Genomic DNA, 11,678 nt, shown 5'->3' with positions numbered 1-11,678 from the left:
AAGGTATAAACTTTTCCGCTCAGAACTGCGCGAAAAATTGTATTCCGGCTGAAGACAACAGAATACATCGCTTTAGATCGAAACTAGCAAGATTCACGAGCATCGATTTTACAAGTCGTCGAAGAGTAGACGATAGAAAGGTGTAAACTTTTCCTTTCAGAACTGCGCGAAAACTTGTATTCCGGCTCTAAACAACGGGATACATCGTTTTAGATCGAAACTAGCAAGATTCACGAGTATCGATTTTACAAGCAGTCGAAGAGTAGACGAGAGAAAGGTATCAACTTTTTCTCTCAGAACTGTGCGAAAACTTGTATTCCATCTCAAAACAACGGGATACATCGTTCTAGATCGAAGCTAGCAAAATTCACGAGCATCAATTTTACAAGTCGTCGAAGAGTAGACGAAAGAAAGGTTGTAAACTGTTTCGCTCAGAACTGCGCGAAAACTTGTATTCCGGCTCAAAACAACGGGATACATCGCTTTAGATCGAAACTAGCAAGATTCACGAGCATCGATTTTACAAGTCGTCGAAGAGTAGACGATAAAAAGGTGTAATTTTTTCTTCTTTGAACTGCGCGAAAACTTGTATTCCGGCTCTAAACAACGGGATACATTGTTTTAGATCGAAACAAGCAAGATTCACGAGTGTCGATTTTACAAGCAGTCGAAGAGTAGACGAAAGAAAGGTGTAAACTTTTTCTTTCAGAACTGCGCGAAAACTTGTATTCCGGCTCAAAACAACGGGATACATCGTGTTAGATCGAAACTAGCAAAATTCACGAGCATCGATTTTGCAAGTCGTCGAAGAGTAGACGTGAGAAAGGTGTAAACTTTTTCGCTCAGAACTGCGCGAAATCTTGTATTCCTGCTCAAAACAACGGGATACATCGAAGGGTATATGCTTGGGCTTGTTGGTTCATAACTTCAAGGTGAAAAACGTAGCGCAAAGAAACGAGGACACGGAAAGACAGCCGTGTGTTGTCTGTCTTTCTGTGTCCTCGTTTCTTTGCGCTACGTTTTTCCCCTTGGAGGGATACATCGCTTTAGATCGAAACTAGCAAGATTCACGAGCATCGATTTTACAAGTCGTCGAAGAGTAGACGATAGAAAGGTGTAATTTTTTCTTCTCAGAACTGCGCGAAAACTTGTATTCCGGCTCTAAACAACGGGATACATCGTTTTAGATCGAAACTAGCAAGATTCACCAGTAACAATTTTACAAGCAGTCGAAGAGTAGACGAGAGAAAGGTGTAAACTTTTTCTCTTAGAACTGCGCGAAAACTTGTGTTGCGGCTCAAAACAAAGGGATACATCGTTTTAGATCGAAACTTGCAAAATTCACGAGCATCGATTTTACAAGTCGTCGAAGAGTAGACGAGAGAAAGGTGTAAACTATTTCGCTCAGAACTGCGCGAAAACTTGTATTCCGGCTCAAAACAACAGGATACATCGCTTTAGATCAAAACTAGCAAGATTCACGTGCATCGATTTTACAAGTCGTCGAAGAGTAGACGATAGAAAGGTGTAAACTTTTCCTCTCAGAACTGCGCGAAAACTTGTATTCCGGCTCTAAACAACGGGATACATCGTTTTAGATCGAAACTAGCCAGATTCACGAGTATTGATTTTACAAGTAGTCGAAGAGTAGACGATAGAAAGGTGTAAACTATTTCTCTCAGAACTGCGCGAAAACTTGTATTCCGGCTAAAAACAACGGGGTACATCGTTTTAGATCGAAACTAGCAAAATTCACGAGCATCGATTTTACAGTTCGTCGAAGAGGAGACGCGAGAAAGGTGTAAACTGTTTCTTTCAGAACTGCGCGAAAGCTTGTGTTGCGGCTCAAAACAAAGGGATACATCGTTTTAGATTGAAACTAGCAAAATTCACGAGCATCGATTTTACAGTTCGTCGAAGAGTAGACGCGAGAAAGGTGTAAACTGTTTCTTTCAGAACAGCGCGAAAGCTTGTGTTGCGGCTCAAAACAAAGGGATACATCGTTTTAGATCGAAACTTGCAAAATTCACGAGCATCGACTTTACAAGTCGTCGAAGAGTAGACGATAGAAAGGTGTAATTTTTTCTTCTCAGAACTGCGCGAAAACTTGTATTCCGGCTCTAAACAACGGGATACATCGTTTTAGATCGAAACTAGCCAGATTCACGAGTATCGATTTTACAAGTCGTCGAAGAGTAGACGATAGAAAGGTGTAATTTTTTCTTCTCAGAACTGCGCGAAAACTTGTATTCCGGCTCTAAACAACGGGATACATCGTTTTAGATCGAAGCTAGCAAAATTCACGAGCATCAATTTTACAAGTCGTCGAAGAGTAGACGAAAGAAAGGTGTAAACTTTTTCTTTCAGAACTGCGCGAAAACTTGTATTCCGGCTCAAAACAACGGGATACATCGCTTTAGATCGAAACTAGCAAGATTCACGAGCATCGATTTTACAAGTCGTCGAAGAGTAGACGATAGAAAGGTGTAATTTTTTCTTCTCAGAACTGCGCGAAAACTTGTATTCCGGCTCTAAACAACGGGATACATTGTTTTAGATCGAAACAAGCAAGATTCACGAGTATCGATTTTACAAGCAGTCGAAGAGTAGACGAAAGAAAGGTGTAAACTTTTTCTTTCAGAACTGCGCGAAAACTTGTATTCCGGCTCAAAACAACGGGATACATCGTGTTAGATCAAAACTAGCAAAATTCACGAGCATTGATTTTGCAAGTCGTCGAAGAGTAGACGAGAGAAAGGTGTAAACTTTTTCGCTCAGAACTGCGCGAAATCTTGTATTCCTGCTCAAAACAACGGGATACATTGTTTTAGATCGAAACAAGCAAGATTCACGAGTATCGATTTTACAAGCAGTCGAAGAGTAGACGAAAGAAAGGTGTAAACTTTTTCTTTCAGAACTGCGCGAAAACTTGTATTCCGGCTCAAAACAACGGGATACATCGTGTTAGATCAAAACTAGCAAAATTCACGAGCATCGATTTTGCAAGTCGTCGATGAGTAGACGATAGAAAGGTGTAAACTTTTCCTCTCAGAACTGCGCGAAAACGTATTCCGGCTCTAAACAACGTTATACATCGTTTTAGATCGAAACTAGCAAGATTCACGAGTAACGATTTTACAAGCAGTCGAAGAGTAGACGAGAGAAAGGTGTAAACTTTTTCTCTTAGAACTGCGCGAACACCTGCATTCCGGCTCTAAACAACGCGATATGTCGGTTTAGATCGAAACTAGCAAGATTCACGAGCATCTATTGTACAAGTCGTCGAAGAGTAGACGATAGAAAGGTGTAATTTTTTCTTCTCAGAACTGCGCGAAAACATGTATTCCGGCTCTAAACAACGAGATACATCGTTTTAGATCGAAACTAGCAAGATTCACGAGTATCGATTTTACAAGCAGTCGAAGAGTAGACGATAGAAAGGTGTAAACTTTTTCGCTCAGAGCTGCGCGAAAACTTGTATTCCGGCTCAAAACAACGGGATACATCGCTTTAGATCGAAACTAGCAAGATTCACGAGCATCGATTTTACAAGTCGTCGAAGAGTAGACGATAAAAAGGTGTAATTTTTTCTTCTTTGAACTGCGCGAAAACTTGAATTCCGGCTCTAAACAACGGGATACATTGTTTTAGATCGAAACAAGCAAGATTCACGAGTATCGATTTTACAAGCAGTCGAAGAGTAGACGAAAGAAAGGTGTAAACTTTTTCTTTCAGAACTGCGCGAAAACTTGTATTCCGGCTCAAAACAACGGGATACATCGTGTTAGATCGAAACTAGCAAAATTCACGAGCATCGATTTTGCAAGTCGTCGAAGAGTAGACGAGAGAAAGGTGTAAACTGTTTCGCTCAGAACTGCGCGAAAACTTGTATTCCGGCTCAAAACAACGGGATACATCGCTTTAGATCGAAACTAGCAAGATTCACGAGCATCGATTTTACAAGTCGTCGAAGAGTAGACGATAGAAAGGTGTAATTTTTTCTTCTCAGAACTGCGCGAAAACTTGTATTCCGGCTCTAAACAACGGGATACATCGTTTTAGATCGAAACTAGCAAGATTCACCAGTAACAATTTTACAAGCAGTCGAAGAGTAGACGAGAGAAAGGTGTAAACTTTTTCTCTTAGAACTGCGCGAAAACTTGTGTTGCGGCTCAAAACAAAGGGATACATCGTTTTAGATCGAAACTTGCAAAATTCACGAGCATCGATTTTACAAGTCGTCGAAGAGTAGACGAGAGAAAGGTGTAAACTATTTCGCTCAGAACTGCGCGAAAACTTGTATTCCGGCTCAAAACAACAGGATACATCGCTTTAGATCAAAACTAGCAAGATTCACGTGCATCGATTTTACAAGTCGTCGAAGAGTAGACGATAGAAAGGTGTAAACTTTTCCTCTCAGAACTGCGCGAAAACTTGTATTCCGGCTCTAAACAACGGGATACATCGTTTTAGATCGAAACTAGCCAGATTCACGAGTATTGATTTTACAAGTAGTCGAAGAGTAGACGATAGAAAGGTGTAAACTATTTCTCTCAGAACTGCGCGAAAACTTGTATTCCGGCTAAAAACAACGGGGTACATCGTTTTAGATCGAAACTAGCAAAATTCACGAGCATCGATTTTACAGTTCGTCGAAGAGTAGACGCGAGAAAGGTGTAAACTGTTTCTTTCAGAACTGCGCGAAAGCTTGTGTTGCGGCTCAAAACAAAGGGATACATCGTTTTAGATTGAAACTAGCAAAATTCACGAGCATCGATTTTACAGTTCGTCGAAGAGTAGACGCGAGAAAGGTGTAAACTGTTTCTTTCAGAACAGCGCGAAAGCTTGTGTTGCGGCTCAAAACAAAGGGATACATCGTTTTAGATCGAAACTTGCAAAATTCACGAGCATCGACTTTACAAGTCGTCGAAGAGTAGACGATAGAAAGGTGTAATTTTTTCTTCTCAGAACTGCGCGAAAACTTGTATTCCGGCTCTAAACAACGGGATACATCGTTTTAGATCGAAACTAGCCAGATTCACGAGTATCGATTTTACAAGTCGTCGAAGAGTAGACGATAGAAAGGTGTAATTTTTTCTTCTCAGAACTGCGCGAAAACTTGTATTCCGGCTCTAAACAACGGGATACATCGTTTTAGATCGAAGCTAGCAAAATTCACGAGCATCAATTTTACAAGTCGTCGAAGAGTAGACGAAAGAAAGGTGTAAACTTTTTCTTTCAGAACTGCGCGAAAACTTGTATTCCGGCTCAAAACAACGGGATACATTGTTTTAGATCGAAACTTGCAAAATTCACGAGCATCGATTTTGCAAGTCGTCGAAGAGTAGACAAGAGAAAGGTGTAAACTTTTTCGCTCAGAACTGCGCGAAAACTTGTATTCCGGCTCAAAACAACGGGATACATCGCTTTAGATCGAAACTAGCAAGATTCACGAGCATCGATTTTACAAGTCGTCGAAGAGTAGACGATAGAAAGGTGTAATTTTTTCTTCTCAGAACTGCGCGAAAACTTGTATTCCGGCTCTAAACAACGGGATACATTGTTTTAGATCGAAACAAGCAAGATTCACGAGTATCGATTTTACAAGCAGTCGAAGAGTAGACGAAAGAAAGGTGTAAACTTTTTCTTTCAGAACTGCGCGAAAACTTGTATTCCGGCTCAAAACAACGGGATACATCGTGTTAGATCAAAACTAGCAAAATTCACGAGCATTGATTTTGCAAGTCGTCGAAGAGTAGACGAGAGAAAGGTGTAAACTTTTTCGCTCAGAACTGCGCGAAATCTTGTATTCCTGCTCAAAACAACGGGATACATTGTTTTAGATCGAAACAAGCAAGATTCACGAGTATCGATTTTACAAGCAGTCGAAGAGTAGACGAAAGAAAGGTGTAAACTTTTTCTTTCAGAACTGCGCGAAAACTTGTATTCCGGCTCAAAACAACGGGATACATCGTGTTAGATCAAAACTAGCAAAATTCACGAGCATCGATTTTGCAAGTCGTCGATGAGTAGACGATAGAAAGGTGTAAACTTTTCCTCTCAGAACTGCGCGAAAACGTATTCCGGCTCTAAACAACGTTATACATCGTTTTAGATCGAAACTAGCAAGATTCACGAGTAACGATTTTACAAGCAGTCGAAGAGTAGACGAGAGAAAGGTGTAAACTTTTTCTCTTAGAACTGCGCGAACACCTGCATTCCGGCTCTAAACAACGCGATATGTCGGTTTAGATCGAAACTAGCAAGATTCACGAGCATCTATTGTACAAGTCGTCGAAGAGTAGACGATAGAAAGGTGTAATTTTTTCTTCTCAGAACTGCGCGAAAACATGTATTCCGGCTCTAAACAACGAGATACATCGTTTTAGATCGAAACTAGCAAGATTCACGAGTATCGATTTTACAAGCAGTCGAAGAGTAGACGATAGAAAGGTGTAAACTTTTTCGCTCAGAACTGCGCGAAAACTTGTATTCCGGCTCAAAACAACGGGATACATCGCTTTAGATCGAAACTAGCAAGATTCACGAGCATCGATTTTACAAGTCGTCGAAGAGTAGACGATAAAAAGGTGTAATTTTTTCTTCTTTGAACTGCGCGAAAACTTGAATTCCGGCTCTAAACAACGGGATACATTGTTTTAGATCGAAACAAGCAAGATTCACGAGTATCGATTTTACAAGCAGTCGAAGAGTAGACGAAAGAAAGGTGTAAACTTTTTCTTTCAGAACTGCGCGAAAACTTGTATTCCGGCTCAAAACAACGGGATACATCGTGTTAGATCGAAACTAGCAAAATTCACGAGCATCGATTTTGCAAGTCGTCGAAGAGTAGACGAGAGAAAGGTGTAAACTTTTTCGCTCAGAACTGCGCGAAATCTTGTATTCCTGCTCAAAACAACGGGATACATCGAAGGGTATATGCTTGGGCTTGTTGGTTCATAACTTCAAGGTGAAAAACGTAGCGCAAAGAAACGAGGACACGGAAAGACAGCCGTGTGTTGTCTGTCTTTCTGTGTCCTCGTTTCTTTGCGCTACGTTTTTCACCTTGGAGGGATACATCGCTTTAGATCGAAACTAGCAAGATTCACGAGCATCGATTTTACAAGTCGTCGAAGAGTAGACGATAGAAAGGTGTAATTTTTTCTTCTCAGAACTGCGCGAAAACTTGTATTCCGGCTCTAAACAACGGGATACATCGTTTTAGATCGAAACTAGCAAGATTCACCAGTAACAATTTTACAAGCAGTCGAAGAGTAGACGAGAGAAAGGTGTAAACTTTTTCTCTTAGAACTGCGCGAAAACTTGTGTTGCGGCTCAAAACAAAGGGATACATCGTTTTAGATCGAAACTTGCAAAATTCACGAGCATCGATTTTACAAGTCGTCGAAGAGCAGACGAGAGAAAGGTGTAAACTATTTCGCTCAGAACTGCGCGAAAACTTGTATTCCGGCTCAAAACAACAGGATACATCGCTTTAGATCAAAACTAGCAAGATTCACGTGCATCGATTTTACAAGTCGTCGAAGAGTAGACGATAGAAAGGTGTAAACTTTTCCTCTCAGAACTGCGCGAAAACTTGTATTCCGGCTCTAAACAACGGGATACATCGTTTTAGATCGAAACTAGCCAGATTCACGAGTATTGATTTTACAAGTAGTCGAAGAGTAGACGATAGAAAGGTGTAAACTATTTCTCTCAGAACTGCGCGAAAACTTGTATTCCGGCTAAAAACAACGGGGTACATCGTTTTAGATCGAAACTAGCAAAATTCACGAGCATCGATTTTACAGTTCGTCGAAGAGTAGACGCGAGAAAGGTGTAAACTGTTTCTTTCAGAACTGCGCGAAAGCTTGTGTTGCGGCTCAAAACAAAGGGATACATCGTTTTAGATTGAAACTAGCAAAATTCACGAGCATCGATTTTACAGTTCGTCGAAGAGTAGACGCGAGAAAGGTGTAAACTGTTTCTTTCAGAACTGCGCGAAAGCTTGTGTTGCGGCTCAAAACAAAGGGATACATCGTTTTAGATCGAAACTTGCAAAATTCACGAGCATCGACTTTACAAGTCGTCGAAGAGTAGACGATAGAAAGGTGTAAACTTTTCCTCTCAGAACTGCGCGAAAACTTGTATTCCGGCTAAAAACAACGGGATACATCGTTTTAGATCGAAACTAGCAAAATTCACGAGCATCGACTTTACAAGTCGTCGAAGAGTAGACGATAGAAAGGTGTAAACTTTTTCTTTCAGAACAGCGCGAAAACTTGTATTCCGGCTAAAAACAACGGGGTACATCGTTTTAGATTGAAACTAGCAAAATTCACGAGCATCGATTTTACAGTTCGTCGAAGAGTAGACGCGAGAAAGGTGTAAACTGTTTCTTTCAGAACTGCGCGAAAGCTTGTGTTGCGGCTCAAAACAAAGGGATACATCGTTTTAGATCGAAACTTGCAAAATTCACGAGCATCGACTTTACAAGTCGTCGAAGAGTAGACGATAGAAAGGTGTAAACTTTTCCTCTCAGAACTGCGCGAAAACTTGTATTCCGGCTAAAAACAACGGGATACATCGTTTTAGATCGAAACTACCAAAATTCACGAGCATCGACTTTACAAGTCGTCGAAGAGTAGACGATAGAAAGGTGTAAACTTTTCCTCTCAGAACTGCGCGAAAACTTGTATTCCGGCTCTAAACAACGGGATACATCGTTTTAGATCGAAACTAGCCAGATTCACGAGTATCGATTTTACAAGTCGTCGAAGAGTAGACGATAGAAAGGTGTAATTTTTTCTTCTCAGAACTGCGCGAAAACTTGTATTCCGGCTCTAAACAACGGGATACATCGTTTTAGATCGAAGCTAGCAAAATTCACGAGCATCAATTTTACAAGTCGTCGAAGAGTAGACGAAAGAAAGGTGTAAACTTTTTCTTTCAGAACTGCGCGAAAACTTGTATTCCGGCTCAAAACAACGGGATACATTGTTTTAGATCGAAACTTGCAAAATTCACGAGCATCGATTTTGCAAGTCGTCGAAGAGTAGACAAGAGAAAGGTGTAAACTTTTTCGCTCAGAACTGCGCGAAAACTTGTATTCCGGCTCAAAACAACGGGATACATCGCTTTAGATCGAAACTAGCAAGATTCACGAGCATCGATTTTACAAGTCGTCGAAGAGTAGACAATAGAAAGGTGTAATTTTTTCTTCTCAGAACTGCGCGAAAACTTGTATTCCGGCTCTAAACAACGGGATACATTGTTTTAGATCGAAACAAGCAAGATTCACGAGTATCAATTTTACAAGCAGTCGAAGAGTAGACGAAAGAAAGGTGTAAACTTTTTCTTTCAGAACTGGGCGAAAACTTGTATTCCGGCTCAAAACAACGGGATACATCGTGTTAGATCAAAACTAGCAAAATTCACGAGCATCGATTTTGCAAGTCGTCGAAGAGTAGACGAGAGAAAGGTGTAAACTTTTTCGCTCAGAACTGCGCGAAATCTTGTATTCCTGCTCAAAACAACGGGATACATTGTTTTAGATCGAAACAAGCAAGATTCACGAGTATCGATTTTACAAGCAGTCGAAGAGTAGACGAAAGAAAGGTGTAAACTTTTTCTTTCAGAACTGCGCGAAAACTTGTATTCCGGCTCAAAACAACGGGATACATCGTGTTAGATCAAAACTAGCAAAATTCACGAGCATCGATTTTGCAAGTCGTCGATGAGTAGACGATAGAAAGGTGTAAACTTTTCCTCTCAGAACGGCGCGAAAACGTATTCCGGCTCTAAACAACGTTATACATCGTTTTAGATCGAAACTAGCAAGATTCACGAGTAACGATTTTACAAGCAGTCGAAGAGTAGACGAGAGAAAGGTGTAAACTTTTTCTCTTAGAACTGCGCGAACACCTGCATTCCGGCTCTAAACAACGCGATATGTCGGTTTAGATCGAAACTAGCAAGATTCACGAGCATCTATTGTACAAGTCGTCGAAGAGTAGACGATAGAAAGGTGTAATTTTTTCTTCTCAGAACTGCGCGAAAACTTGTATTCCGGCTGTAAACAACGAGATACATCGTTTTAGATCGAAACTAGCAAGATTCACGAGTATCGATTTTACAAGCAGTCGAAGAGTAGACGATAGAAAGGTGTAAACTTTTTCGCTCAGAACTGCGCGAAAACTTGTATTCCGGCTCAAAACAACGGGATACATCGTGTTAGATCGAAACTAGCAAAATTCACGAGCATCGATTTTACAAGTCATCGAAGAGTAGACGAGAGAAAGGTGTAAACTTTTTCGCTCAGAACTGCGCGAAAAATTGTATTCCGGCTCAACGCAACAGGATACATCGCTTTAGATCGAAACTAGCAAGATTCACGAGCATCGATTTTACAAGTCGCCGATGAGTAGACGATCGAAAGGTGTAAACTTTTCCTCTCAGAACTGCGCGAAAACGTATTCCGGCTCTAAACAACGTTATACATCGGTTTAGCACGAAACTAGCAAGATTCACGAGTAACGATTTTACAAGCAGTCGAAGAGTAGACGAGAGAAAGGTGTAAACTTTTTCTCTCAGAACTGCGCGGAAACTTGTATTCCGGCTGAAGACAACAGAATACATCGCTTTAGATCGAAACTAGCAAGATTCACGAGCATCAATTTTACAGTTCGTCGAAGAGTAGACGCGAGAAAGGTGTAAACTTTTTCTTTCAGAACTGCGCGAAAACTTGTGTTGCGTCTCAAAACAACAGGATACATCGCTTTAGATCAAAACTAGCAAGATTCACGAGCATCGATTTTACAAGTCGTCGAAGAGTAGACGAGAGAAAGGTGTCAACTTTTTCGCTCAGAACTGCGCGAAAACTTGTATTCCGGCTCAAAACAACGAGATACATCGTTTTAGATCGAAACAAGCAAAATTCACGAGCATCGATTTTACAAGTCGTCGAAGAGTAGACGAGAGAAAGGTGTAGACTTTTTCGCTCAGAACTGCGCGAAAACTTGTATTCCGGCTCAAAACAACGGGATACATCGTTTTAGATCGAAACTACCCAATTCACGAGCATCATTTTACAAGTCGTCGAAGAGTAGACGAAAGAAAGGTGTAAATTTTTCCTCTCAGAACAGCGCGAAAACTTGTATTCCGGCTAAAAACAACGGGGTACATCGTTTTAGATCGAAACTTGCAAAATTCACGAGCATCGATTTTACAAGTCGTCGAAGAGTAGACGAGAGAAAGGTGTAAACTTTTTCGCTCAGAACTGCGCGAAAACTTGTATTCCGGCTCAAAACAACAGGATACATCGCTTTAGATCAAAACTAGCAAGATTCACGAGCATCGATTTTACAAGTCGTCGAAGAGTAGACGAGAGAAAGGTGTCAACTTTTTCGCTCAGAACTGCGCGAAAACTTGTATTCCGGCTCAAAACAACGAGATACATCGTTTTAGATCGAAACTAGCAAAATTCACGAGCATCGATTTTACAAGTCGTCGAAGAGTAGACGAGAGAAAGGTGTAAACTTTTCCGCTCAGAATTGCGCGAAAAATTGTATTCCGGCTGAAGACAACAGAATACATCGCTTTAGATCGAAACTAGCAAGATTCACGAGCATCGATTTTACAAGTCGTCGAAGAGTAGACGATAGAAAGGTGTAAACTTT

This window comes from Amblyomma americanum, chromosome 11 (genome assembly GCF_052857255.1).
Source record: "Amblyomma americanum isolate KBUSLIRL-KWMA chromosome 11, ASM5285725v1, whole genome shotgun sequence".
Taxonomy (NCBI): domain Eukaryota; kingdom Metazoa; phylum Arthropoda; class Arachnida; order Ixodida; family Ixodidae; genus Amblyomma; species Amblyomma americanum.
The sequence above is the reverse complement of the archived record's forward strand: the minus strand, read 5'-3'. Positions refer to the sequence as shown.